At 50.3% G+C, this 21965-nt stretch overlaps 76 non-coding genes across 76 annotated transcripts; all 76 read right to left on the minus strand.

Moving 5' to 3' along the window:
• Positions 1–39: 39 nt before the first annotated feature.
• On the minus strand, positions 40–121 carry trnas-gcu (transfer RNA serine (anticodon GCU)). Its single transcript has one exon. It is a non-coding gene; the product is annotated as a tRNA-Ser (tRNA).
• A 135-nt stretch (positions 122–256) lies between these two features.
• trnas-gcu (transfer RNA serine (anticodon GCU)) lies at positions 257–338 on the minus strand. The gene has a single exon. It is a non-coding gene; the product is annotated as a tRNA-Ser (tRNA).
• A 162-nt stretch (positions 339–500) lies between these two features.
• On the minus strand, positions 501–582 carry trnas-gcu (transfer RNA serine (anticodon GCU)). The gene has a single exon. It is a non-coding gene; the product is annotated as a tRNA-Ser (tRNA).
• Positions 583–731: 149 nt separating this feature from the next.
• Positions 732–813, minus strand: trnas-gcu (transfer RNA serine (anticodon GCU)). Its single transcript has one exon. It is a non-coding gene; the product is annotated as a tRNA-Ser (tRNA).
• Positions 814–948: 135 nt separating this feature from the next.
• trnas-gcu (transfer RNA serine (anticodon GCU)) lies at positions 949–1030 on the minus strand. Its single transcript has one exon. It is a non-coding gene; the product is annotated as a tRNA-Ser (tRNA).
• A 162-nt stretch (positions 1031–1192) lies between these two features.
• Positions 1193–1274, minus strand: trnas-gcu (transfer RNA serine (anticodon GCU)). The gene has a single exon. It is a non-coding gene; the product is annotated as a tRNA-Ser (tRNA).
• Positions 1275–1409: 135 nt separating this feature from the next.
• Positions 1410–1491, minus strand: trnas-gcu (transfer RNA serine (anticodon GCU)). Its single transcript has one exon. It is a non-coding gene; the product is annotated as a tRNA-Ser (tRNA).
• Positions 1492–1653: 162 nt separating this feature from the next.
• On the minus strand, positions 1654–1735 carry trnas-gcu (transfer RNA serine (anticodon GCU)). The gene has a single exon. It is a non-coding gene; the product is annotated as a tRNA-Ser (tRNA).
• A 149-nt stretch (positions 1736–1884) lies between these two features.
• Positions 1885–1966, minus strand: trnas-gcu (transfer RNA serine (anticodon GCU)). The gene has a single exon. It is a non-coding gene; the product is annotated as a tRNA-Ser (tRNA).
• A 379-nt stretch (positions 1967–2345) lies between these two features.
• Positions 2346–2427, minus strand: trnas-gcu (transfer RNA serine (anticodon GCU)). The gene has a single exon. It is a non-coding gene; the product is annotated as a tRNA-Ser (tRNA).
• A 149-nt stretch (positions 2428–2576) lies between these two features.
• trnas-gcu (transfer RNA serine (anticodon GCU)) lies at positions 2577–2658 on the minus strand. The gene has a single exon. It is a non-coding gene; the product is annotated as a tRNA-Ser (tRNA).
• Positions 2659–2793: 135 nt separating this feature from the next.
• Positions 2794–2875, minus strand: trnas-gcu (transfer RNA serine (anticodon GCU)). The gene has a single exon. It is a non-coding gene; the product is annotated as a tRNA-Ser (tRNA).
• A 162-nt stretch (positions 2876–3037) lies between these two features.
• Positions 3038–3119, minus strand: trnas-gcu (transfer RNA serine (anticodon GCU)). Its single transcript has one exon. It is a non-coding gene; the product is annotated as a tRNA-Ser (tRNA).
• A 149-nt stretch (positions 3120–3268) lies between these two features.
• Positions 3269–3350, minus strand: trnas-gcu (transfer RNA serine (anticodon GCU)). Its single transcript has one exon. It is a non-coding gene; the product is annotated as a tRNA-Ser (tRNA).
• A 135-nt stretch (positions 3351–3485) lies between these two features.
• Positions 3486–3567, minus strand: trnas-gcu (transfer RNA serine (anticodon GCU)). Its single transcript has one exon. It is a non-coding gene; the product is annotated as a tRNA-Ser (tRNA).
• Positions 3568–3933: 366 nt separating this feature from the next.
• Positions 3934–4015, minus strand: trnas-gcu (transfer RNA serine (anticodon GCU)). The gene has a single exon. It is a non-coding gene; the product is annotated as a tRNA-Ser (tRNA).
• A 135-nt stretch (positions 4016–4150) lies between these two features.
• trnas-gcu (transfer RNA serine (anticodon GCU)) lies at positions 4151–4232 on the minus strand. Its single transcript has one exon. It is a non-coding gene; the product is annotated as a tRNA-Ser (tRNA).
• A 393-nt stretch (positions 4233–4625) lies between these two features.
• trnas-gcu (transfer RNA serine (anticodon GCU)) lies at positions 4626–4707 on the minus strand. Its single transcript has one exon. It is a non-coding gene; the product is annotated as a tRNA-Ser (tRNA).
• Positions 4708–4842: 135 nt separating this feature from the next.
• On the minus strand, positions 4843–4924 carry trnas-gcu (transfer RNA serine (anticodon GCU)). Its single transcript has one exon. It is a non-coding gene; the product is annotated as a tRNA-Ser (tRNA).
• A 162-nt stretch (positions 4925–5086) lies between these two features.
• Positions 5087–5168, minus strand: trnas-gcu (transfer RNA serine (anticodon GCU)). Its single transcript has one exon. It is a non-coding gene; the product is annotated as a tRNA-Ser (tRNA).
• Positions 5169–5317: 149 nt separating this feature from the next.
• trnas-gcu (transfer RNA serine (anticodon GCU)) lies at positions 5318–5399 on the minus strand. Its single transcript has one exon. It is a non-coding gene; the product is annotated as a tRNA-Ser (tRNA).
• Positions 5400–5534: 135 nt separating this feature from the next.
• Positions 5535–5616, minus strand: trnas-gcu (transfer RNA serine (anticodon GCU)). Its single transcript has one exon. It is a non-coding gene; the product is annotated as a tRNA-Ser (tRNA).
• A 393-nt stretch (positions 5617–6009) lies between these two features.
• On the minus strand, positions 6010–6091 carry trnas-gcu (transfer RNA serine (anticodon GCU)). Its single transcript has one exon. It is a non-coding gene; the product is annotated as a tRNA-Ser (tRNA).
• A 380-nt stretch (positions 6092–6471) lies between these two features.
• On the minus strand, positions 6472–6553 carry trnas-gcu (transfer RNA serine (anticodon GCU)). Its single transcript has one exon. It is a non-coding gene; the product is annotated as a tRNA-Ser (tRNA).
• Positions 6554–6875: 322 nt separating this feature from the next.
• On the minus strand, positions 6876–6957 carry trnas-gcu (transfer RNA serine (anticodon GCU)). The gene has a single exon. It is a non-coding gene; the product is annotated as a tRNA-Ser (tRNA).
• Positions 6958–7092: 135 nt separating this feature from the next.
• On the minus strand, positions 7093–7174 carry trnas-gcu (transfer RNA serine (anticodon GCU)). Its single transcript has one exon. It is a non-coding gene; the product is annotated as a tRNA-Ser (tRNA).
• Positions 7175–7336: 162 nt separating this feature from the next.
• Positions 7337–7418, minus strand: trnas-gcu (transfer RNA serine (anticodon GCU)). The gene has a single exon. It is a non-coding gene; the product is annotated as a tRNA-Ser (tRNA).
• A 149-nt stretch (positions 7419–7567) lies between these two features.
• On the minus strand, positions 7568–7649 carry trnas-gcu (transfer RNA serine (anticodon GCU)). Its single transcript has one exon. It is a non-coding gene; the product is annotated as a tRNA-Ser (tRNA).
• Positions 7650–8015: 366 nt separating this feature from the next.
• Positions 8016–8097, minus strand: trnas-gcu (transfer RNA serine (anticodon GCU)). The gene has a single exon. It is a non-coding gene; the product is annotated as a tRNA-Ser (tRNA).
• A 162-nt stretch (positions 8098–8259) lies between these two features.
• On the minus strand, positions 8260–8341 carry trnas-gcu (transfer RNA serine (anticodon GCU)). Its single transcript has one exon. It is a non-coding gene; the product is annotated as a tRNA-Ser (tRNA).
• Positions 8342–8490: 149 nt separating this feature from the next.
• trnas-gcu (transfer RNA serine (anticodon GCU)) lies at positions 8491–8572 on the minus strand. The gene has a single exon. It is a non-coding gene; the product is annotated as a tRNA-Ser (tRNA).
• A 135-nt stretch (positions 8573–8707) lies between these two features.
• trnas-gcu (transfer RNA serine (anticodon GCU)) lies at positions 8708–8789 on the minus strand. The gene has a single exon. It is a non-coding gene; the product is annotated as a tRNA-Ser (tRNA).
• A 135-nt stretch (positions 8790–8924) lies between these two features.
• Positions 8925–9006, minus strand: trnas-gcu (transfer RNA serine (anticodon GCU)). The gene has a single exon. It is a non-coding gene; the product is annotated as a tRNA-Ser (tRNA).
• A 393-nt stretch (positions 9007–9399) lies between these two features.
• On the minus strand, positions 9400–9481 carry trnas-gcu (transfer RNA serine (anticodon GCU)). Its single transcript has one exon. It is a non-coding gene; the product is annotated as a tRNA-Ser (tRNA).
• Positions 9482–9860: 379 nt separating this feature from the next.
• Positions 9861–9942, minus strand: trnas-gcu (transfer RNA serine (anticodon GCU)). Its single transcript has one exon. It is a non-coding gene; the product is annotated as a tRNA-Ser (tRNA).
• Positions 9943–10091: 149 nt separating this feature from the next.
• On the minus strand, positions 10092–10173 carry trnas-gcu (transfer RNA serine (anticodon GCU)). Its single transcript has one exon. It is a non-coding gene; the product is annotated as a tRNA-Ser (tRNA).
• A 135-nt stretch (positions 10174–10308) lies between these two features.
• trnas-gcu (transfer RNA serine (anticodon GCU)) lies at positions 10309–10390 on the minus strand. Its single transcript has one exon. It is a non-coding gene; the product is annotated as a tRNA-Ser (tRNA).
• A 162-nt stretch (positions 10391–10552) lies between these two features.
• Positions 10553–10634, minus strand: trnas-gcu (transfer RNA serine (anticodon GCU)). The gene has a single exon. It is a non-coding gene; the product is annotated as a tRNA-Ser (tRNA).
• A 149-nt stretch (positions 10635–10783) lies between these two features.
• On the minus strand, positions 10784–10865 carry trnas-gcu (transfer RNA serine (anticodon GCU)). Its single transcript has one exon. It is a non-coding gene; the product is annotated as a tRNA-Ser (tRNA).
• Positions 10866–11000: 135 nt separating this feature from the next.
• trnas-gcu (transfer RNA serine (anticodon GCU)) lies at positions 11001–11082 on the minus strand. Its single transcript has one exon. It is a non-coding gene; the product is annotated as a tRNA-Ser (tRNA).
• Positions 11083–11244: 162 nt separating this feature from the next.
• trnas-gcu (transfer RNA serine (anticodon GCU)) lies at positions 11245–11326 on the minus strand. The gene has a single exon. It is a non-coding gene; the product is annotated as a tRNA-Ser (tRNA).
• A 149-nt stretch (positions 11327–11475) lies between these two features.
• On the minus strand, positions 11476–11557 carry trnas-gcu (transfer RNA serine (anticodon GCU)). Its single transcript has one exon. It is a non-coding gene; the product is annotated as a tRNA-Ser (tRNA).
• A 380-nt stretch (positions 11558–11937) lies between these two features.
• trnas-gcu (transfer RNA serine (anticodon GCU)) lies at positions 11938–12019 on the minus strand. Its single transcript has one exon. It is a non-coding gene; the product is annotated as a tRNA-Ser (tRNA).
• Positions 12020–12168: 149 nt separating this feature from the next.
• trnas-gcu (transfer RNA serine (anticodon GCU)) lies at positions 12169–12250 on the minus strand. Its single transcript has one exon. It is a non-coding gene; the product is annotated as a tRNA-Ser (tRNA).
• A 135-nt stretch (positions 12251–12385) lies between these two features.
• trnas-gcu (transfer RNA serine (anticodon GCU)) lies at positions 12386–12467 on the minus strand. The gene has a single exon. It is a non-coding gene; the product is annotated as a tRNA-Ser (tRNA).
• Positions 12468–12629: 162 nt separating this feature from the next.
• On the minus strand, positions 12630–12711 carry trnas-gcu (transfer RNA serine (anticodon GCU)). Its single transcript has one exon. It is a non-coding gene; the product is annotated as a tRNA-Ser (tRNA).
• A 366-nt stretch (positions 12712–13077) lies between these two features.
• On the minus strand, positions 13078–13159 carry trnas-gcu (transfer RNA serine (anticodon GCU)). Its single transcript has one exon. It is a non-coding gene; the product is annotated as a tRNA-Ser (tRNA).
• A 162-nt stretch (positions 13160–13321) lies between these two features.
• On the minus strand, positions 13322–13403 carry trnas-gcu (transfer RNA serine (anticodon GCU)). Its single transcript has one exon. It is a non-coding gene; the product is annotated as a tRNA-Ser (tRNA).
• A 149-nt stretch (positions 13404–13552) lies between these two features.
• Positions 13553–13634, minus strand: trnas-gcu (transfer RNA serine (anticodon GCU)). Its single transcript has one exon. It is a non-coding gene; the product is annotated as a tRNA-Ser (tRNA).
• Positions 13635–13769: 135 nt separating this feature from the next.
• trnas-gcu (transfer RNA serine (anticodon GCU)) lies at positions 13770–13851 on the minus strand. Its single transcript has one exon. It is a non-coding gene; the product is annotated as a tRNA-Ser (tRNA).
• A 135-nt stretch (positions 13852–13986) lies between these two features.
• On the minus strand, positions 13987–14068 carry trnas-gcu (transfer RNA serine (anticodon GCU)). The gene has a single exon. It is a non-coding gene; the product is annotated as a tRNA-Ser (tRNA).
• Positions 14069–14461: 393 nt separating this feature from the next.
• trnas-gcu (transfer RNA serine (anticodon GCU)) lies at positions 14462–14543 on the minus strand. The gene has a single exon. It is a non-coding gene; the product is annotated as a tRNA-Ser (tRNA).
• A 379-nt stretch (positions 14544–14922) lies between these two features.
• On the minus strand, positions 14923–15004 carry trnas-gcu (transfer RNA serine (anticodon GCU)). Its single transcript has one exon. It is a non-coding gene; the product is annotated as a tRNA-Ser (tRNA).
• A 149-nt stretch (positions 15005–15153) lies between these two features.
• On the minus strand, positions 15154–15235 carry trnas-gcu (transfer RNA serine (anticodon GCU)). Its single transcript has one exon. It is a non-coding gene; the product is annotated as a tRNA-Ser (tRNA).
• Positions 15236–15370: 135 nt separating this feature from the next.
• On the minus strand, positions 15371–15452 carry trnas-gcu (transfer RNA serine (anticodon GCU)). Its single transcript has one exon. It is a non-coding gene; the product is annotated as a tRNA-Ser (tRNA).
• A 162-nt stretch (positions 15453–15614) lies between these two features.
• Positions 15615–15696, minus strand: trnas-gcu (transfer RNA serine (anticodon GCU)). Its single transcript has one exon. It is a non-coding gene; the product is annotated as a tRNA-Ser (tRNA).
• Positions 15697–15845: 149 nt separating this feature from the next.
• trnas-gcu (transfer RNA serine (anticodon GCU)) lies at positions 15846–15927 on the minus strand. Its single transcript has one exon. It is a non-coding gene; the product is annotated as a tRNA-Ser (tRNA).
• Positions 15928–16307: 380 nt separating this feature from the next.
• On the minus strand, positions 16308–16389 carry trnas-gcu (transfer RNA serine (anticodon GCU)). The gene has a single exon. It is a non-coding gene; the product is annotated as a tRNA-Ser (tRNA).
• Positions 16390–16538: 149 nt separating this feature from the next.
• trnas-gcu (transfer RNA serine (anticodon GCU)) lies at positions 16539–16620 on the minus strand. Its single transcript has one exon. It is a non-coding gene; the product is annotated as a tRNA-Ser (tRNA).
• A 135-nt stretch (positions 16621–16755) lies between these two features.
• On the minus strand, positions 16756–16837 carry trnas-gcu (transfer RNA serine (anticodon GCU)). Its single transcript has one exon. It is a non-coding gene; the product is annotated as a tRNA-Ser (tRNA).
• A 162-nt stretch (positions 16838–16999) lies between these two features.
• trnas-gcu (transfer RNA serine (anticodon GCU)) lies at positions 17000–17081 on the minus strand. The gene has a single exon. It is a non-coding gene; the product is annotated as a tRNA-Ser (tRNA).
• Positions 17082–17447: 366 nt separating this feature from the next.
• On the minus strand, positions 17448–17529 carry trnas-gcu (transfer RNA serine (anticodon GCU)). The gene has a single exon. It is a non-coding gene; the product is annotated as a tRNA-Ser (tRNA).
• Positions 17530–17691: 162 nt separating this feature from the next.
• trnas-gcu (transfer RNA serine (anticodon GCU)) lies at positions 17692–17773 on the minus strand. Its single transcript has one exon. It is a non-coding gene; the product is annotated as a tRNA-Ser (tRNA).
• A 149-nt stretch (positions 17774–17922) lies between these two features.
• trnas-gcu (transfer RNA serine (anticodon GCU)) lies at positions 17923–18004 on the minus strand. The gene has a single exon. It is a non-coding gene; the product is annotated as a tRNA-Ser (tRNA).
• A 135-nt stretch (positions 18005–18139) lies between these two features.
• On the minus strand, positions 18140–18221 carry trnas-gcu (transfer RNA serine (anticodon GCU)). Its single transcript has one exon. It is a non-coding gene; the product is annotated as a tRNA-Ser (tRNA).
• Positions 18222–18356: 135 nt separating this feature from the next.
• trnas-gcu (transfer RNA serine (anticodon GCU)) lies at positions 18357–18438 on the minus strand. The gene has a single exon. It is a non-coding gene; the product is annotated as a tRNA-Ser (tRNA).
• A 393-nt stretch (positions 18439–18831) lies between these two features.
• Positions 18832–18913, minus strand: trnas-gcu (transfer RNA serine (anticodon GCU)). Its single transcript has one exon. It is a non-coding gene; the product is annotated as a tRNA-Ser (tRNA).
• A 379-nt stretch (positions 18914–19292) lies between these two features.
• Positions 19293–19374, minus strand: trnas-gcu (transfer RNA serine (anticodon GCU)). The gene has a single exon. It is a non-coding gene; the product is annotated as a tRNA-Ser (tRNA).
• Positions 19375–19523: 149 nt separating this feature from the next.
• On the minus strand, positions 19524–19605 carry trnas-gcu (transfer RNA serine (anticodon GCU)). The gene has a single exon. It is a non-coding gene; the product is annotated as a tRNA-Ser (tRNA).
• Positions 19606–19740: 135 nt separating this feature from the next.
• Positions 19741–19822, minus strand: trnas-gcu (transfer RNA serine (anticodon GCU)). Its single transcript has one exon. It is a non-coding gene; the product is annotated as a tRNA-Ser (tRNA).
• Positions 19823–19984: 162 nt separating this feature from the next.
• trnas-gcu (transfer RNA serine (anticodon GCU)) lies at positions 19985–20066 on the minus strand. Its single transcript has one exon. It is a non-coding gene; the product is annotated as a tRNA-Ser (tRNA).
• Positions 20067–20215: 149 nt separating this feature from the next.
• trnas-gcu (transfer RNA serine (anticodon GCU)) lies at positions 20216–20297 on the minus strand. Its single transcript has one exon. It is a non-coding gene; the product is annotated as a tRNA-Ser (tRNA).
• Positions 20298–20880: 583 nt separating this feature from the next.
• Positions 20881–20962, minus strand: trnas-gcu (transfer RNA serine (anticodon GCU)). Its single transcript has one exon. It is a non-coding gene; the product is annotated as a tRNA-Ser (tRNA).
• A 162-nt stretch (positions 20963–21124) lies between these two features.
• Positions 21125–21206, minus strand: trnas-gcu (transfer RNA serine (anticodon GCU)). The gene has a single exon. It is a non-coding gene; the product is annotated as a tRNA-Ser (tRNA).
• Positions 21207–21355: 149 nt separating this feature from the next.
• trnas-gcu (transfer RNA serine (anticodon GCU)) lies at positions 21356–21437 on the minus strand. The gene has a single exon. It is a non-coding gene; the product is annotated as a tRNA-Ser (tRNA).
• A 135-nt stretch (positions 21438–21572) lies between these two features.
• trnas-gcu (transfer RNA serine (anticodon GCU)) lies at positions 21573–21654 on the minus strand. The gene has a single exon. It is a non-coding gene; the product is annotated as a tRNA-Ser (tRNA).
• Positions 21655–21965: the final 311 nt, after the last annotated feature.

Below are 21965 nucleotides of genomic sequence, written 5' to 3' on the forward strand. Positions count from 1 at the left end.
TCACAATAGAAAGAGGGAGACCCCCTGTGCAGAAGCAAACGACGAGGATGGGATTCGAACCCACGCGTGCAGAGCACAATGGATTAGCAGTCCATCGCCTTAACCACTCGGCCACCTCGTCACTGGGCCAGCTTTATTGGAAAGTTTTCCACCGGAAAGGCATTGTGGTTGCCGATAACGTAGGAGCAATTGTGAGAGGTCAGAAAATACGACCCTGTCACATTGGAAAGAGGGAGAGCCGCTGTGCGGATGCAAACGACGAGGATGGGATTCGAACCCACGCGTGCAGAGCACAATGGATTAGCAGTCCATCGCCTTAACCACTCGGCCACCTCGTCACTTATGCACATGGCTATTTTTTTTCGACAAAATAGGTCAGAATTCCCAACAAGGACAGAAAAACTGAAACTCATGTGACTTTCATGAAGTGAGGCCCAAAATATCCCCTCCGACAAAACTCTCATCTTGGAAGGAGAGTACACCCTCCTTACGGATGTGCCCGACGAGGATGGGATTCGAACCCACGCGTGCAGAGCACAATGGATTAGCAGTCCATCGCCTTAACCACTCGGCCACCTCGTCACTGGGTCAGCTGCATTGGAAAGTTTTCCAACAGATAGGTGTTGGTTGAGGTTGCTGATTATGTTGGCACAGTTGTGAGAGGTCAGAAAATACAACCCTTGACAATACTGTCACAATAGAAAGAGGGAGACCCCCTGTGCAGATGCAAACGACGAGGATGGGATTCGAACCCACGCGTGCAGAGCACAATGGATTAGCAGTCCATCGCCTTAACCACTCGGCCACCTCGTCACTGGGGCAGCTTTATTGGAAAGTTTTCCACCGGAAAGGCATTGTGGTTGCCGATAACGTAGGAGCAATTGTGAGAGGTCAGAAAATACGACCCTGTCACATTGGAAAGAGGGAGAGCCGCTGTGCGGATGCAAACGACGAGGATGGGATTCGAACCCACGCGTGCAGAGCACAATGGATTAGCAGTCCATCGCCTTAACCACTCGGCCACCTCGTCACTTATGCACATGGCTATTTTTTTTCGACAAAATAGGTCAGAATTCCCAACAAGGACAGAAAAACTGAAACTCATGTGACTTTCATGAAGTGAGGCCCAAAATATCCCCTCCGACAAAACTCTCATCTTGGAAGGAGAGTACACCCTCCTTACGGATGTGCCCGACGAGGATGGGATTCGAACCCACGCGTGCAGAGCACAATGGATTAGCAGTCCATCGCCTTAACCACTCGGCCACCTCGTCACTGGGGCAGCTTTATTGGAAAGTTTTCCACCGGAAAGGCATTGTGGTTGCCGATAACGTAGGAGCAATTGTGAGAGGTCAGAAAATACGACCCTGTCACATTGGAAAGAGGGAGAGCCGCTGTGCGGATGCAAACGACGAGGATGGGATTCGAACCCACGCGTGCAGAGCACAATGGATTAGCAGTCCATCGCCTTAACCACTCGGCCACCTCGTCACTTATGCACATGGCTATTTTTTTTCGACAAAATAGGTCAGAATTCCCAACAAGGACAGAAAAACTGAAACTCATGTGACTTTCATGAAGTGAGGCCCAAAATATCCCCTCCGACAAAACTCTCATCTTGGAAGGAGAGTACACCCTCCTTACGGATGTGCCCGACGAGGATGGGATTCGAACCCACGCGTGCAGAGCACAATGGATTAGCAGTCCATCGCCTTAACCACTCGGCCACCTCGTCACTGGGTCAGCTGCATTGGAGAGTTTTCCAACAGATAGGTGTTGGTTGAGGTTGCTGATTATGTTGGCACAGTTGTGAGAGGTCAGAAAATACAACCCTTGACAATACTGTCACAATAGAAAGAGGGAGACCCCCTGTGCAGAAGCAAACGACGAGGATGGGATTCGAACCCACGCGTGCAGAGCACAATGGATTAGCAGTCCATCGCCTTAACCACTCGGCCACCTCGTCACTGGGGCAGCTTTATTGGAAAGTTTTCCACCGGAAAGGCATTGTGGTTGCCGATAACGTAGGAGCAATTGTGAGAGGTCAGAAAATACGACCCTGTCACATTGGAAAGAGGGAGAGCCGCTGTGCGGATGCAAACGACGAGGATGGAATTCGAACCCACGCGTGCAGAGCACAATGGATTAGCAGTCCATCGCCTTAACCACTCGGCCACCTCGTCACTTATGCACATGGCTATTTTTTTTCGACAAAATAGGTCAGAATTCCCAACAAGGACAGAAAAACTGAAACTCATGTGACTTTCATGAAGTGAGGCCCAAAATATCCCCTCCGACAAAACTCTCATCTTGGAAGGAGAGTACACCCTCCTTACGGATGTGCCCGACGAGGATGGGATTCGAACCCACGCGTGCAGAGCACAATGGATTAGCAGTCCATCGCCTTAACCACTCGGCCACCTCGTCACTGGGTCAGCTGCATTGGAAAGTTTTCCAACAGATAGGTGTTGGTTGAGGTTGCTGATTATGTTGGCACAGTTGTGAGAGGTCAGAAAATACAACCCTTGACAATACTGTCACAATAGAAAGAGGGAGACCCCCTGTGCAGATGCAAACGACGAGGATGGGATTCGAACCCACGCGTGCAGAGCACAATGGATTAGCAGTCCATCGCCTTAACCACTCGGCCACCTCGTCACTGGGGCAGCTTTATTGGAAAGTTTTCCACCGGAAAGGCATTGTGGTTGCCGATAACGTAGGAGCAATTGTGAGAGGTCAGAAAATACGACCCTGTCACATTGGAAAGAGGGAGAGCCGCTGTGCGGATGCAAACGACGAGGATGGGATTCGAACCCACGCGTGCAGAGCACAATGGATTAGCAGTCCATCGCCTTAACCACTCGGCCACCTCGTCACTTATGCACATGGCTATTTTTTTTCGACAAAATAGGTCAGAATTCCCAACAAGGACAGAAAAACTGAAACTCATGTGACTTTCATGAAGTGAGGCCCAAAATATCCCCTCCGACAAAACTCTCATCTTGGAAGGAGAGTACACCCTCCTTACGGATGTGCCCGACGAGGATGGGATTCGAACCCACGCGTGCAGAGCACAATGGATTAGCAGTCCATCGCCTTAACCACTCGGCCACCTCGTCACTGGGTCAGCTGCATTGGAAAGTTTTCCAACAGATAGGTGTTGGTTGAGGTTGCTGATTATGTTGGCACAGTTGTGAGAGGTCAGAAAATACAACCCTTGACAATACTGTCACAATAGAAAGAGGGAGACCCCCTGTGCAGATGCAAACGACGAGGATGGGATTCGAACCCACGCGTGCAGAGCACAATGGATTAGCAGTCCATCGCCTTAACCACTCGGCCACCTCGTCACTGGGGCAGCTTTATTGGATAGTTTTCCACCGGAAAGGCATTGTGGTTGCCGATAACGTAGGAGCAATTGTGAGAGGTCAGAAAATACGACCCTGTCACATTGGAAAGAGGGAGAGCCGCTGTGCGGATGCAAACGACGAGGATGGGATTCGAACCCACGCGTGCAGAGCACAATGGATTAGCAGTCCATCGCCTTAACCACTCGGCCACCTCGTCACTGGGTCAGCTGCATTGGAAAGTTTTCCAACAGATAGGTGTTGGTTGAGGTTGCTGATTATGTTGGCACAGTTGTGGGAGGTCAGAAAATACAACCCTTGACAATACTGTCACAATAGAAAGATGGAGACCCCCTGTGCAGATGCAAGCGATGAGGATGGGATTCGAACCCACGCGTGCAGAGCACAATGGATTAGCAGTCCATCGCCTTAACCACTCGGCCACCTCGTCACTGGGGCAGCTTTATTGGAAAGTTTTCCACCGGAAAGGCATTGTGGTTGCCGATAACGTAGTAGCAATTGTGAGAGGTCAGAAAATACGACCCTGTCACATTGGAAAGAGGGAGAGCCGCTGTGCGGATGCAAACGACGAGGATGGGATTCGAACCCACGCGTGCAGAGCACAATGGATTAGCAGTCCATCGCCTTAACCACTCGGCCACCTCGTCACTGGGGCAGCTTTATTGGATAGTTTTCCACCGGAAAGGCATTGTGGTTGCCGATAACGTAGGAGCAATTGTGAGAGGTCAGAAAATACGACCCTGTCACATTGGAAAGAGGGAGAGCCGCTGTGCGGATGCAAACGACGAGGATGGGATTCGAACCCACGCGTGCAGAGCACAATGGATTAGCAATCCATCGCCTTAACCACTCGGCCACCTCGTCACTTATGCACATGGCTATTTTTTTTCGACAAAATAGGTCAGAATTCCCAACAAGGACAGAAAAACTGAAACTCATGTGACTTTCATGAAGTGAGGCCCAAAATATCCCCTCCGACAAAACTCTCATCTTGGAAGGAGAGTACACCCTCCTTACGGATGTGCCCGACGAGGATGGGATTCGAACCCACGCGTGCAGAGCACAATGGATAAGCAGTCCATCGCCTTAACCACTCGGCCACCTCGTCACTGGGTCAGCTGCATTGGAGAGTTTTCCAACAGATAGGTGTTGGTTGAGGTTGCTGATTATGTTGGCACAGTTGTGAGAGGTCAGAAAATACAACCCTTGACAATACTGTCACAATAGAAAGAGGGAGACCCCCTGTGCAGATGCAAACGACGAGGATGGGATTCGAACCCACGCGTGCAGAGCACAATGGATTAGCAGTCCATCGCCTTAACCACTCGGCCACCTCGTCACTGGGGCAGCTTTATTGGAAAGTTTTCCACCGGAAAGGCATTGTGGTTGCCGATAACGTAGGAGCAATTGTGAGAGGTCAGAAAATACGACCCTGTCACATTGGAAAGAGGGAGAGCCGCTGTGCGGATGCAAACGACGAGGATGGGATTCGAACCCACGCGTGCAGAGCACAATGGATTAGCAGTCCATCGCCTTAACCACTCGGCCACCTCGTCACTTATGCACATGGCTATTTTTTTTCGACAAAATAGGTCAGAATTCCCAACAAGGACAGAAAAACTGAAACTCATGTGACTTTCATGAAGTGAGGCCCAAAATATCCCCTCCGACAAAACTCTCATCTTGGAAGGAGAGTACACCCTCCTTACGGATGTGCCCGACGAGGATGGGATTCGAACCCACGCGTGCAGAGCACAATGGATTAGCAGTCCATCGCCTTAACCACTCGGCCACCTCGTCACTGGGTCAGCTGCATTGGAAAGTTTTCCAACAGATAGGTGTTGGTTGAGGTTGCTGATTATGTTGGCACAGTTGTGAGAGGTCAGAAAATACAACCCTTGACAATACTGTCACAATAGAAAGAGGGAGACCCCCTGTGCAGATGCAAACGACGAGGATGGGATTCGAACCCACGCGTGCAGAGCACAATGGATTAGCAGTCCATCGCCTTAACCACTCGGCCACCTCGTCACTGGGGCAGCTTTATTGGAAAGTTTTCCACCGGAAAGGCATTGTGGTTGCCGATAACGTAGGAGCAATTGTGAGAGGTCAGAAAATACGACCCTGTCACATTGGAAAGAGGGAGAGCCGCTGTGCGGATGCAAACGACGAGGATGGGATTCGAACCCACGCGTGCAGAGCACAATGGATTAGCAGTCCATCGCCTTAACCACTCGGCCACCTCGTCACTTATGCACATGGCTATTTTTTTTCGACAAAATAGGTCAGAATTCCCAACAAGGACAGAAAAACTGAAACTCATGTGACTTTCATGAAGTGAGGCCCAAAATATCCCCTCCGACAAAACTCTCATCTTGGAAGGAGAGTACACCCTCCTTACGGATGTGCCCGACGAGGATGGGATTCAAACCCACGCGTGCAGAGCACAATGGATTAGCAGTCCATCGCCTTAACCACTCGGCCACCTCGTCACTGGGTCAGCTGCATTGGAGAGTTTTCCAACAGATAGGTGTTGGTTGAGGTTGCTGATTATGTTGGCACAGTTGTGAGAGGTCAGAAAATACAACCCTTGACAATACTGTCACAATAGAAAGAGGGAGACCCCCTGTGCAGATGCAAACGACGAGGATGGGATTCGAACCCACGCGTGCAGAGCACAATGGATTAGCAGTCCATCGCCTTAACCACTCGGCCACCTCGTCACTGGGGCAGCTTTATTGGAAAGTTTTCCACCGGAAAGGCATTGTGGTTGCCGATAACGTAGGAGCAATTGTGAGAGGTCAGAAAATACGACCCTGTCACATTGGAAAGAGGGAGAGCCGCTGTGCGGATGCAAACGACGAGGATGGGATTCGAACCCACGCGTGCAGAGCACAATGGATTAGCAGTCCATCGCCTTAATCACTCGGCCACCTCGTCACTTATGCACATGGCTATTTTTTTTTCGACAAAATAGGTCAGAATTCCCAACAAGGACAGAAAAACTGAAACTCATGTGACTTTCATGAAGTGAGGCCCAAAATATCCCCTCCGACAAAACTCTCATCTTGGAAGGAGAGTACACCCTCCTTACGGATGTGCCCGACGAGGATGGGATTCGAACCCACGCGTGCAGAGCACAATGGATTAGCAGTCCATCGCCTTAACCACTCGGCCACCTCGTCACTGGGTCAGCTGCATTGGAGAGTTTTCCAACAGATAGGTGTTGGTTGAGGTTGCTGTTGAGTTGTGAGAGGTCAGAAAATACAACCCTTGACAATACTGTCACAATAGAAAGAGGGAGACCCCCTGTGCAGAAGCAAACGACGAGGATGGGATTCGAACCCACGCGTGCAGAGCACAATGGATTAGCAAGTTAGTTAGTCCAACAGATAGGTGTTGGTTGAGGTTGCTGATTATGTTGGCACAGTTGTGAGAGGTCAGAAAATACAACCCTTGACAATACTGTCACAATAGAAAGAGGGAGACCCCCTGTGCAGAAGCAAACGACGAGGATGGGATTCGAACCCACGCGTGCAGAGCACAATGGATTAGCAGTCCATCGCCTTAACCACTCGGCCACCTCGTCACTGGGGCAGCTTTATTGGAAAGTTTTCCACCGGAAAGGCATTGTGGTTGCCGATAACGTAGGAGCAATTGTGAGAGGTCTGAAAATACGACCCTGTCACATTGGAAAGAGGGAGAGCCGCTGTGCGGATGCAAACGACGAGGATGGGATTCGAACCCACGCGTGCAGAGCACAATGGATTAGCAGTCCATCGCCTTAACCACTCGGCCACCTCGTCACTTATGCACATGGCTATTTTTTTTCGACAAAATAGGTCAGAATTCCCAACAAGGACAGAAAAACTGAAACTCATGTGACTTTCATGAAGTGAGGCCCAAAATATCCCCTCCGACAAAACTCTCATCTTGGAAGGAGAGTACACCCTCCTTACGGATGTGCCCGACGAGGATGGGATTCGAACCCACGCGTGCAGAGCACAATGGATTAGCAGTCCATCGCCTTAACCACTCGGCCACCTCGTCACTGGGTCAGCTGCATTGGAAAGTTTTCCAACAGATAGGTGTTGGTTGAGGTTGCTGATTATGTTGGCACAGTTGTGAGAGGTCAGAAAATACAACCCTTGACAATACTGTCACAATAGAAAGAGGGAGACCCCCTGTGCAGATGCAAACGACGAGGATGGGATTCGAACCCACGCGTGCAGAGCACAATGGATTAGCAGTCCATCGCCTTAACCACTCGGCCACCTCGTCACTGGGTCAGCTGCATTGGAAAGTTTTCCAACAGATAGGTGTTGGTTGAGGTTGCTGATTATGTTGGCACAGTTGTGGGAGGTCAGAAAATCCAACCCTTGACAATACTGTCACAATAGAAAGATGGAGACCCCCTGTGCAGATGCAAGCGATGAGGATGGGATTCGAACCCACGCGTGCAGAGCACAATGGATTAGCAGTCCATCGCCTTAACCACTCGGCCACCTCGTCACTGGGGCAGCTTTATTGGAAAGTTTTCCACCGGAAAGGCATTGTGGTTGCCGATAACGTAGTAGCAATTGTGAGAGGTCAGAAAATACGACCCTGTCACATTGGAAAGAGGGAGAGCCGCTGTGCGGATGCAAACGACGAGGATGGGATTCGAACCCACGCGTGCAGAGCACAATGGATTAGCAGTCCATCGCCTTAACCACTCGGCCACCTCGTCACTTATGCACATGGCTATTTTTTTTCGACAAAATAGGTCAGAATTCCCAACAAGGACAGAAAAACTGAAACTCATGTGACTTTCATGAAGTGAGGCCCAAAATATCCCCTCCGACAAAACTCTCATCTTAGAAGGAGAGTACACCCTCCTTACGGATGTGCCCGACGAGGATGGGATTCGAACCCACGCGTGCAGAGCACAATGGATTAGCAGTCCATCGCCTTAACCACTCGGCCACCTCGTCACTGTGTCAGCTGCATTGGAAAGTTTTCCAACAGATAGGTGTTGGTTGAGGTTGCTGATTGTGTTGGCACAGTTGTGAGAGGTCAGAAAATACAACCCTTGACAATACTGTCACAATAGAAAGATGGAGACCCCCTGTGCACATGCAAGCGACGAGGATGGGATTCGAACCCACACGTGCAGAGCACAATGGATTAGCAGTCCATCGCCTTAACCACTCGGCCACCTCGTCACTGGGGCAGCTTTATTGGAAAGTTTTCCACCGGAAAGGCATTGTGGTTGCCGATAACGTAGGAGCAATTGTGAGAGGTCAGAAAATACGACCCTGTCACATTGGAAAGAGGGAGAGCCGCTGTGCGGATGCAAACGACGAGGATGGGATTCGAACCCACGCGTGCAGAGCACAATGGATTAGCAGTCCATCGCCTTAACCACTCGGCCACCTCGTCACTGGGGCAGCTTTATTGGATAGTTTTCCACCGGAAAGGCATTGTGGTTGCCGATAACGTAGGAGCAATTGTGAGAGGTCAGAAAATACGACCCTGTCACATTGGAAAGAGGGAGAGCCGCTGTGCGGATGCAAACGACGAGGATGGGATTCGAACCCACGCGTGCAGAGCACAATGGATTAGCAGTCCATCGCCTTAACCACTCGGCCACCTCGTCACTTATGCACATGGCTATTTTTTTTCGACAAAATAGGTCAGAATTCCCAACAAGGACAGAAAAACTGAAACTCATGTGACTTTCATGAAGTGAGGCCCAAAATATCCCCTCCGACAAAACTCTCATCTTGGAAGGAGAGTACACCCTCCTTACGGATGTGCCCGACGAGGATGGGATTCGAACCCACGCGTGCAGAGCACAATGGATAAGCAGTCCATCGCCTTAACCACTCGGCCACCTCGTCACTGGGTCAGCTGCATTGGAGAGTTTTCCAACAGATAGGTGTTGGTTGAGGTTGCTGATTATGTTGGCACAGTTGTGAGAGGTCAGAAAATACAACCCTTGACAATACTGTCACAATAGAAAGAGGGAGACCCCCTGTGCAGATGCAAACGACGAGGATGGGATTCGAACCCACGCGTGCAGAGCACAATGGATTAGCAGTCCATCGCCTTAACCACTCGGCCACCTCGTCACTGGGGCAGCTTTATTGGAAAGTTTTCCACCGGAAAGGCATTGTGGTTGCCGATAACGTAGGAGCAATTGTGAGAGGTCAGAAAATACGACCCTGTCACATTGGAAAGAGGGAGAGCCGCTGTGCGGATGCAAACGACGAGGATGGGATTCGGACCCACGCGTGCAGAGCACAATGGATTAGCAGTCCATCGCCTTAACCACTCGGCCACCTCGTCACTTATGCACATGGCTATTTTTTTTCGACAAAATAGGTCAGAATTCCCAACAAGGACAGAAAAACTGAAACTCATGTGACTTTCATGAAGTGAGGCCCAAAATATCCCCTCCGACAAAACTCTCATCTTGGAAGGAGAGTACACCCTCCTTACGGATGTGCCCGACGAGGATGGGATTCGAACCCACGCGTGCAGAGCACAATGGATTAGCAGTCCATCGCCTTAACCACTCGGCCACCTCGTCACTGGGTCAGCTGCATTGGAAAGTTTTCCAACAGATAGGTGTTGGTTGAGGTTGCTGATTATGTTGGCACAGTTGTGAGAGGTCAGAAAATACAACCCTTGACAATACTGTCACAATAGAAAGAGGGAGACCCCCTGTGCAGATGCAAACGACGAGGATGGGATTCGAACCCACGCGTGCAGAGCACAATGGATTAGCAGTCCATCGCCTTAACCACTCGGCCACCTCGTCACTGGGGCAGCTTTATTGGAAAGTTTTCCACCGGAAAGGCATTGTGGTTGCCGATAACGTAGGAGCAATTGTGAGAGGTCAGAAAATACGACCCTGTCACATTGGAAAGAGGGAGAGCCGCTGTGCGGATGCAAACGACGAGGATGGGATTCGAACCCACGCGTGCAGAGCACAATGGATTAGCAGTCCATCGCCTTAACCACTCGGCCACCTCGTCACTTATGCACATGGCTATTTTTTTTCGACAAAATAGGTCAGAATTCCCAACAAGGACAGAAAAACTGAAACTCATGTGACTTTCATGAAGTGAGGCCCAAAATATCCCCTCCGACAAAACTCTCATCTTGGAAGGAGAGTACACCCTCCTTACGGATGTGCCCGACGAGGATGGGATTCGAACCCACGCGTGCAGAGCACAATGGATTAGCAGTCCATCGCCTTAACCACTCGGCCACCTCGTCACTGGGTCAGCTGCATTGGAAAGTTTTCCAACAGATAGGTGTTGGTTGAGGTTGCTGATTATGTTGGCACAGTTGTGAGAGGTCAGAAAATACAACCCTTGACAATACTGTCACAATAGAAAGAGGGAGACCCCCTGTGCAGATGCAAACGACGAGGATGGGATTCGAACCCACGCGTGCAGAGCACAATGGATTAGCAGTCCATCGCCTTAACCACTCGGCCACCTCGTCACTGGGGCAGCTTTATTGGAAAGTTTTCCACCGGAAAGGCATTGTGGTTGCCGATAACGTAGGAGCAATTGTGAGAGGTCAGAAAATACGACCCTGTCACATTGGAAAGAGGGAGAGCCGCTGTGCGGATGCAAACAACGAGGATGGGATTCGAACCCACGCGTGCAGAGCACAATGGATTAGCAGTCCATCGCCTTAACCACTCGGCCACCTCGTCACTTATGCACATGGCTATTTTTTTTCGACAAAATAGGTCAGAATTCCCAACAAGGACAGAAAAACTGAAACTCATGTGACTTTCATGAAGTGAGGCCCAAAATATCCCCTCCGACAAAACTCTCATCTTGGAAGGAGAGTACACCCTCCTTACGGATGTGCCCGACGAGGATGGGATTCGAACCCACGCGTGCAGAGCACAATGGATTAGCAGTCCATCGCCTTAACCACTCGGCCACCTCGTCACTGGGTCAGCTGCATTGGAAAGTTTTCCAACAGATAGGTGTTGGTTGAGGTTGCTGATTATGTTGGCACAGTTGTGAGAGGTCAGAAAATACAACCCTTGACAATACTGTCACAATAGAAAGAGGGAGACCCCCTGTGCAGATGCAAACGACGAGGATGGGATTCGAACCCACGCGTGCAGAGCACAATGGATTAGCAGTCCATCGCCTTAACCACTCGGCCACCTCGTCACTGGGGCAGTTTTATTGGATAGTTTTCCACCGGAAAGGCATTGTGGTTGCCGATAACGTAGGAGCAATTGTGAGAGGTCAGAAAATACGACCCTGTCACATTGGAAAGAGGGAGAGCCGCTGTGCGGATGCAAACGACGAGGATGGGATTCGAACCCACGCGTGCAGAGCACAATGGATTAGCAGTCCATCGCCTTAATCACTCGGCCACCTCGTCACTTATGCACATGGCTATTTTTTTTTCGACAAAATAGGTCAGAATTCCCAACAAGGACAGAAAAACTGAAACTCATGTGACTTTCATGAAGTGAGGCCCAAAATATCCCCTCCGACAAAACTCTCATCTTGGAAGGAGAGTACACCCTCCTTACGGATGTGCCCGACGAGGATGGGATTCGAACCCACGCGTGCAGAGCACAATGGATTAGCAGTCCATCGCCTTAACCACTCGGCCACCTCGTCACTGGGTCAGCTGCATTGGAGAGTTTTCCAACAGATAGGTGTTGGTTGAGGTTGCTGATTATGTTGGCACAGTTGTGAGAGGTCAGAAAATACAACCCTTGACAATACTGTCACAATAGAAAGAGGGAGACCCCCTGTGCAGAAGCAAACGACGAGGATGGGATTCGAACCCACGCGTGCAGAGCACAATGGATTAGCAGTCCATCGCCTTAACCACTCGGCCACCTCGTCACTGGGGCAGCTTTATTGGAAAGTTTTCCACCGGAAAGGCATTGTGGTTGCCGATAACGTAGGAGCAATTGTGAGAGGTCAGAAAATACGACCCTGTCACATTGGAAAGAGGGAGAGCCGCTGTGCGGATGCAAACGACGAGGATGGGATTCGAACCCACGCGTGCAGAGCACAATGGATTAGCAGTCCATCGCCTTAACCACTCGGCCACCTCGTCACTTATGCACATGGCTATTTTTTTTCGACAAAATAGGTCAGAATTCCCAACAAGGACAGAAAAACTGAAACTCATGTGACTTTCATGAAGTGAGGCCCAAAATATCCCCTCCGACAAAACTCTCATCTTGGAAGGAGAGTACACCCTCCTTACGGATGTGCCCGACGAGGATGGGATTCGAACCCACGCGTGCAGAGCACAATGGATTAGCAGTCCATCGCCTTAACCACTCGGCCACCTCGTCACTGGGTCAGCTGCATTGGAAAGTTTTCCAACAGATAGGTGTTGGTTGAGGTTGCTGATTATGTTGGCACAGTTGTGGGAGGTCAGAAAATACAACCCTTGACAATACTGTCACAATAGAAAGATGGAGACCCCCTGTGCAGATGCAAGCGATGAGGATGGGATTCGAACCCACGCGTGCAGAGCACAATGGATTAGCAGTCCATCGCCTTAACCACTCGGCCACCTCGTCACTGGGGCAGCTTTATTGGAAAGTTTTCCACCGGAAAGGCATTGTGGTTGCCGATAACGTAGTAGCAATTGTGAGAGGTCAGAAAATACGACCCTGTCACATTGGAAAGAGGGAGAGCCGCTGTGCGGATGCAAACGACGAGGATGGGATTCGAACCCACGCGTGCAGAGCACAATGGATTAGCAGTCCATCGCCTTAACCACTCGGCCACCTCGTCACTTATGCACATGGCTATTTTTTTTCGACAAAATAGGTCAGAATTCCCAACAAGGACAGAAAAACTGAAACTCATGTGACTTTCATGAAGTGAGGCCCAAAATATCCCCTCCGACAAAACTCTCATCTTAGAAGGAGAGTACACCCTCCTTACGGATGTGCCCGACGAGGATGGGATTCGAACCCACGCGTGCAGAGCACAATGGATTAGCAGTCCATCGCCTTAACCACTCGGCCACCTCGTCACTGTGTCAGCTGCATTGGAAAGTTTTCCAACAGATAGGTGTTGGTTGAGGTTGCTGATTGTGTTGGCACAGTTGTGAGAGGTCAGAAAATACAACCCTTGACAATACTGTCACAATAGAAAGATGGAGACCCCCTGTGCACATGCAAGCGACGAGGATGGGATTCGAACCCACACGTGCAGAGCACAATGGATTAGCAGTCCATCGCCTTAACCACTCGGCCACCTCGTCACTGGGGCAGCTTTATTGGAAAGTTTTCCACCGGAAAGGCATTGTGGTTGCCGATAACGTAGGAGCAATTGTGAGAGGTCAGAAAATACGACCCTGTCACATTGGAAAGAGGGAGAGCCGCTGTGCGGATGCAAACGACGAGGATGGGATTCGAACCCACGCGTGCAGAGCACAATGGATTAGCAGTCCATCGCCTTAACCACTCGGCCACCTCGTCACTGGGGCAGCTTTATTGGATAGTTTTCCACCGGAAAGGCATTGTGGTTGCCGATAACGTAGGAGCAATTGTGAGAGGTCAGAAAATACGACCCTGTCACATTGGAAAGAGGGAGAGCCGCTGTGCGGATGCAAACGACGAGGATGGGATTCGAACCCACGCGTGCAGAGCACAATGGATTAGCAGTCCATCGCCTTAACCACTCGGCCACCTCGTCACTTATGCACATGGCTATTTTTTTTCGACAAAATAGGTCAGAATTCCCAACAAGGACAGAAAAACTGAAACTCATGTGACTTTCATGAAGTGAGGCCCAAAATATCCCCTCCGACAAAACTCTCATCTTGGAAGGAGAGTACACCCTCCTTACGGATGTGCCCGACGAGGATGGGATTCGAACCCACGCGTGCAGAGCACAATGGATAAGCAGTCCATCGCCTTAACCACTCGGCCACCTCGTCACTGGGTCAGCTGCATTGGAGAGTTTTCCAACAGATAGGTGTTGGTTGAGGTTGCTGATTATGTTGGCACAGTTGTGAGAGGTCAGAAAATACAACCCTTGACAATACTGTCACAATAGAAAGAGGGAGACCCCCTGTGCAGATGCAAACGACGAGGATGGGATTCGAACCCACGCGTGCAGAGCACAATGGATTAGCAGTCCATCGCCTTAACCACTCGGCCACCTCGTCACTGGGGCAGCTTTATTGGAAAGTTTTCCACCGGAAAGGCATTGTGGTTGCCGATAACGTAGGAGCAATTGTGAGAGGTCAGAAAATACGACCCTGTCACATTGGAAAGAGGGAGAGCCGCTGTGCGGATGCAAACGACGAGGATGGGATTCGGACCCACGCGTGCAGAGCACAATGGATTAGCAGTCCATCGCCTTAACCACTCGGCCACCTCGTCACTTATGCACATGGCTATTTTTTTTCGACAAAATAGGTCAGAATTCCCAACAAGGACAGAAAAACTGAAACTCATGTGACTTTCATGAAGTGAGGCCCAAAATATCCCCTCCGACAAAACTCTCATCTTGGAAGGAGAGTACACCCTCCTTACGGATGTGCCCGACGAGGATGGGATTCGAACCCACGCGTGCAGAGCACAATGGATTAGCAGTCCATCGCCTTAACCACTCGGCCACCTCGTCACTGGGTCAGCTGCATTGGAAAGTTTTCCAACAGATAGGTGTTGGTTGAGGTTGCTGATTATGTTGGCACAGTTGTGAGAGGTCAGAAAATACAACCCTTGACAATACTGTCACAATAGAAAGAGGGAGACCCCCTGTGCAGATGCAAACGACGAGGATGGGATTCGAACCCACGCGTGCAGAGCACAATGGATTAGCAGTCCATCGCCTTAACCACTCGGCCACCTCGTCACTGGGGCAGCTTTATTGGAAAGTTTTCCACCGGAAAGGCATTGTGGTTGCCGATAACGTAGGAGCAATTGTGAGAGGTCAGAAAATACGACCCTGTCACATTGGAAAGAGGGAGAGCCGCTGTGCGGATGCAAACGACGAGGATGGGATTCGAACCCACGCGTGCAGAGCACAATGGATTAGCAGTCCATCGCCTTAACCACTCGGCCACCTCGTCACTTATGCACATGGCTATTTTTTTTCGACAAAATAGGTCAGAATTCCCAACAAGGACAGAAAAACTGAAACTCATGTGACTTTCATGAAGTGAGGCCCAAAATATCCCCTCCGACAAAACTCTCATCTTGGAAGGAGAGTACACCCTCCTTACGGATGTGCCCGACGAGGATGGGATTCGAACCCACGCGTGCAGAGCACAATGGATTAGCAGTCCATCGCCTTAACCACTCGGCCACCTCGTCACTGGGTCAGCTGCATTGGAGAGTTTTCCAACAGATAGGTGTTGGTTGAGGTTGCTGATTATGTTGGCACAGTTGTGAGAGGTCAGAAAATACAACCCTTGACAATACTGTCACAATAGAAAGAGGGAGACCCCCTGTGCAGATGCAAACGACGAGGATGGGATTCGAACCCACGCGTGCAGAGCACAATGGATTAGCAGTCCATCGCCTTAACCACTCGGCCACCTCGTCACTGGGGCAGCTTTATTGGAAAGTTTTCCACCGGAAAGGCATTGTGGTTGCCGATAACGTAGGAGCAATTGTGAGAGGTCAGAAAATACGACCCTGTCACATTGGAAAGAGGGAGAGCCGCTGTGCGGATGCAAACGACGAGGATGGGATTCGAACCCACGCGTGCAGAGCACAATGGATTAGCAGTCCATCGCCTTAATCACTCGGCCACCTCGTCACTTATGCACATGGCTATTTTTTTTTCGACAAAATAGGTCAGAATTCCCAACAAGGACAGAAAAACTGAAACTCATGTGACTTTCATGAAGTGAGGCCCAAAATATCCCCTCCGACAAAACTCTCATCTTGGAAGGAGAGTACACCCTCCTTACGGATGTGCCCGACGAGGATGGGATTCGAACCCACGCGTGCAGAGCACAATGGATTAGCAGTCCATCGCCTTAACCACTCGGCCACCTCGTCACTGGGTCAGCTGCATTGGAGAGTTTTCCAACAGATAGGTGTTGGTTGAGGTTGCTGATTATGTTGGCACAGTTGTGAGAGGTCAGAAAATACAACCCTTGACAATACTGTCACAATAGAAAGAGGGAGACCCCCTGTGCAGAAGCAAACGACGAGGATGGGATTCGAACCCACGCGTGCAGAGCACAATGGATTAGCAGTCCATCGCCTTAACCACTCGGCCACCTCGTCACTGGGGCAGCTTTATTGGAAAGTTTTCCACCGGAAAGGCATTGTGGTTGCCGATAACGTAGGAGCAATTGTGAGAGGTCAGAAAATACGACCCTGTCACATTGGAAAGAGGGAGAGCCGCTGTGCGGATGCAAACGACGAGGATGGGATTCGAACCCACGCGTGCAGAGCACAATGGATTAGCAGTCCATCGCCTTAACCACTCGGCCACCTCGTCACTTATGCACATGGCTATTTTTTTTCGACAAAATAGGTCAGAATTCCCAACAAGGACAGAAAAACTGAAACTCATGTGACTTTCATGAAGTGAGGCCCAAAATATCCCCTCCGACAAAACTCTCATCTTGGAAGGAGAGTACACCCTCCTTACGGATGTGCCCGACGAGGATGGGATTCGAACCCACGCGTGCAGAGCACAATGGATTAGCAGTCCATCGCCTTAACCACTCGGCCACCTCGTCACTGGGTCAGCTGCATTGGAAAGTTTTCCAACAGATAGGTGTTGGTTGAGGTTGCTGATTATGTTGGCACAGTTGTGGGAGGTCAGAAAATACAACCCTTGACAATACTGTCACAATAGAAAGATGGAGACCCCCTGTGCAGATGCAAGCGATGAGGATGGGATTCGAACCCACGCGTGCAGAGCACAATGGATTAGCAGTCCATCGCCTTAACCACTCGGCCACCTCGTCACTGGGGCAGCTTTATTGGAAAGTTTTCCACCGGAAAGGCATTGTGGTTGCCGATAACGTAGTAGCAATTGTGAGAGGTCAGAAAATACGACCCTGTCACATTGGAAAGAGGGAGAGCCGCTGTGCGGATGCAAACGACGAGGATGGGATTCGAACCCACGCGTGCAGAGCACAATGGATTAGCAGTCCATCGCCTTAACCACTCGGCCACCTCGTCACTTATGCACATGGCTATTTTTTTTCGACAAAATAGGTCAGAATTCCCAACAAGGACAGAAAAACTGAAACTCATGTGACTTTCATGAAGTGAGGCCCAAAATATCCCCTCCGACAAAACTCTCATCTTAGAAGGAGAGTACACCCTCCTTACGGATGTGCCCGACGAGGATGGGATTCGAACCCACGCGTGCAGAGCACAATGGATTAGCAGTCCATCGCCTTAACCACTCGGCCACCTCGTCACTGTGTCAGCTGCATTGGAAAGTTTTCCAACAGATAGGTGTTGGTTGAGGTTGCTGATTGTGTTGGCACAGTTGTGAGAGGTCAGAAAATACAACCCTTGACAATACTGTCACAATAGAAAGATGGAGACCCCCTGTGCACATGCAAGCGACGAGGATGGGATTCGAACCCACACGTGCAGAGCACAATGGATTAGCAGTCCATCGCCTTAACCACTCGGCCACCTCGTCACTGGGGCAGCTTTATTGGAAAGTTTTCCACCGGAAAGGCATTGTGGTTGCCGATAACGTAGGAGCAATTGTGAGAGGTCAGAAAATACGACCCTGTCACATTGGAAAGAGGGAGAGCCGCTGTGCGGATGCAAACGACGAGGATGGGATTCGAACCCACGCGTGCAGAGCACAATGGATTAGCAGTCCATCGCCTTAACCACTCGGCCACCTCGTCACTGGGGCAGCTTTATTGGATAGTTTTCCACCGGAAAGGCATTGTGGTTGCCGATAACGTAGGAGCAATTGTGAGAGGTCAGAAAATACGACCCTGTCACATTGGAAAGAGGGAGAGCCGCTGTGCGGATGCAAACGACGAGGATGGGATTCGAACCCACGCGTGCAGAGCACAATGGATTAGCAGTCCATCGCCTTAACCACTCGGCCACCTCGTCACTTATGCACATGGCTATTTTTTTTCGACAAAATAGGTCAGAATTCCCAACAAGGACAGAAAAACTGAAACTCATGTGACTTTCATGAAGTGAGGCCCAAAATATCCCCTCCGACAAAACTCTCATCTTGGAAGGAGAGTACACCCTCCTTACGGATGTGCCCGACGAGGATGGGATTCGAACCCACGCGTGCAGAGCACAATGGATAAGCAGTCCATCGCCTTAACCACTCGGCCACCTCGTCACTGGGTCAGCTGCATTGGAGAGTTTTCCAACAGATAGGTGTTGGTTGAGGTTGCTGATTATGTTGGCACAGTTGTGAGAGGTCAGAAAATACAACCCTTGACAATACTGTCACAATAGAAAGAGGGAGACCCCCTGTGCAGATGCAAACGACGAGGATGGGATTCGAACCCACGCGTGCAGAGCACAATGGATTAGCAGTCCATCGCCTTAACCACTCGGCCACCTCGTCACTGGGGCAGCTTTATTGGAAAGTTTTCCACCGGAAAGGCATTGTGGTTGCCGATAACGTAGGAGCAATTGTGAGAGGTCAGAAAATACGACCCTGTCACATTGGAAAGAGGGAGAGCCGCTGTGCGGATGCAAACGACGAGGATGGGATTCGGACCCACGCGTGCAGAGCACAATGGATTAGCAGTCCATCGCCTTAACCACTCGGCCACCTCGTCACTTATGCACATGGCTATTTTTTTTCGACAAAATAGGTCAGAATTCCCAACAAGGACAGAAAAACTGAAACTCATGTGACTTTCATGAAGTGAGGCCCAAAATATCCCCTCCGACAAAACTCTCATCTTGGAAGGAGAGTACACCCTCCTTACGGATGTGCCCGACGAGGATGGGATTCGAACCCACGCGTGCAGAGCACAATGGATTAGCAGTCCATCGCCTTAACCACTCGGCCACCTCGTCACTGGGTCAGCTGCATTGGAAAGTTTTCCAACAGATAGGTGTTGGTTGAGGTTGCTGATTATGTTGGCACAGTTGTGAGAGGTCAGAAAATACAACCCTTGACAATACTGTCACAATAGAAAGAGGGAGACCCCCTGTGCAGATGCAAACGACGAGGATGGGATTCGAACCCACGCGTGCAGAGCACAATGGATTAGCAGTCCATCGCCTTAACCACTCGGCCACCTCGTCACTGGGGCAGCTTTATTGGAAAGTTTTCCACCGGAAAGGCATTGTGGTTGCCGATAACGTAGGAGCAATTGTGAGAGGTCAGAAAATACGACCCTGTCACATTGGAAAGAGGGAGAGCCGCTGTGCGGATGCAAACGACGAGGATGGGATTCGAACCCACGCGTGCAGAGCACAATGGATTAGCAGTCCATCGCCTTAACCACTCGGCCACCTCGTCACTTATGCACATGGCTATTTTTTTTCGACAAAATAGGTCAGAATTCCCAACAAGGACAGAAAAACTGAAACTCATGTGACTTTCATGAAGTGAGGCCCAAAATATCCCCTCCGACAAAACTCTCATCTTGGAAGGAGAGTACACCCTCCTTACGGATGTGCCCGACGAGGATGGGATTCGAACCCACGCGTGCAGAGCACAATGGATTAGCAGTCCATCGCCTTAACCACTCGGCCACCTCGTCACTGGGTCAGCTGCATTGGAAAGTTTTCCAACAGATAGGTGTTGGTTGAGGTTGCTGATTATGTTGGCACAGTTGTGAGAGGTCAGAAAATACAACCCTTGACAATACTGTCACAATAGAAAGAGGGAGACCCCCTGTGCAGATGCAAACGACGAGGATGGGATTCGAACCCACGCGTGCAGAGCACAATGGATTAGCAGTCCATCGCCTTAACCACTCGGCCACCTCGTCACTGGGGCAGCTTTATTGGATAGTTTTCCACCGGAAAGGCATTGTGGTTGCCGATAACGTAGGAGCATTTGTGAGAGGTCAGAAAATACGACCCTGTCACATTGGAAAGAGGGAGAGCCGCTGTGCGGATGCAAACGACGAGGATGGGATTCGAACCCACGCGTGCAGAACACAATGGATTAGCAGTCCATCGCCTTAACCACTCGGCCACCTCGTCACTGGGTCAGCTGCATTGGAAAGTTTTCCAACAGATAGGTGTTGGTTGAGGTTGCTGATTATGTTGGCACAGTTGTGGGAGGTCAGAAAATACAACCCTTGACAATACTGTCACAATAGAAAGATGGAGACCCCCTGTGCAGATGCAAGCGATGAGGATGGGATTCGAACCCACGCGTGCAGAGCACAATGGATTAGCAGTCCATCGCCTTAACCACTCGGCCACCTCGTCACTGGGGCAGCTTTATTGGAAAGTTTTCCACCGGAAAGGCATTGTGGTTGCCGATAACGTAGTAGCAATTGTGAGAGGTCAGAAAATACGACCCTGTCACATTGGAAAGAGGGAGAGCCGCTGTGCGGATGCAAACGACGAGGATGGGATTCGAACCCACGCGTGCAGAGCACAATGGATTAGCAGTCCATCGCCTTAACCACTCGGCCACCTCGTCACTTATGCACATGGCTATTTTTTTTCGACAAAATAGGTCAGAATTCCCAACAAGGACAGAAAAACTGAAACTCATGTGACTTTCATGAAGTGAGGCCCAAAATATCCCCTCCGACAAAACTCTCATCTTAGAAGGAGAGTACACCCTCCTTACGGATGTGCCCGACGAGGATGGGATTCGAACCCACGCGTGCAGAGCACAATGGATTAGCAGTCCATCGCCTTAACCACTCGGCCACCTCGTCACTGTGTCAGCTGCATTGGAAAGTTTTCCAACAGATAGGTGTTGGTTGAGGTTGCTGATTGTGTCGGCACAGTTGTGAGAGGTCAGAAAATACAACCCTTGACAATACTGTCACAATAGAAAGATGGAGACCCCCTGTGCACATGCAAGCGACGAGGATGGGATTCGAACCCACACGTGCAGAGCACAATGGATTAGCAGTCCATCGCCTTAACCACTCGGCCACCTCGTCACTGGGGCAGCTTTATTGGAAAGTTTTGCACCGGAAAGGCATTGTGGTTGCCGATAACGTAGGAGCAATTGTGAGAGGTCAGAAAATACGACCCTGTCACATTGGAAAGAGGGAGAGCCGCTGTGCGGATGCAAACGACGAGGATGGGATTCGAACCCACGCGTGCAGAGCACAATGGATTAGCAGTCCATCGCCTTAACCACTCGGCCACCTCGTCACTTATGCACATGGCTATTTTTTTTCGACAAAATAGGTCAGAATTCCCAACAAGGATAGAAAAACTGAAACTCATGTGACTTTCATGAAGTGAGGCCCAAAATATCCCCTCCGACAAAACTCTCATCTTGGAAGGAGAGTACACCCTCCTTACGGATGTGCCCGACGAGGATGGGATTCGAACCCACGCGTGCAGAGCACAATGGATAAGCAGTCCATCGCCTTAACCACTCGGCCACCTCGTCACTGGGTCAGCTGCATTGGAGAGTTTTCCAACAGATAGGTGTTGGTTGAGGTTGCTGATTATGTTGG

The sequence above is a fragment of the Sardina pilchardus genome, chromosome 16, assembly GCF_963854185.1.
Source record: "Sardina pilchardus chromosome 16, fSarPil1.1, whole genome shotgun sequence".
Classification (NCBI taxonomy): domain Eukaryota; kingdom Metazoa; phylum Chordata; class Actinopteri; order Clupeiformes; family Clupeidae; genus Sardina; species Sardina pilchardus.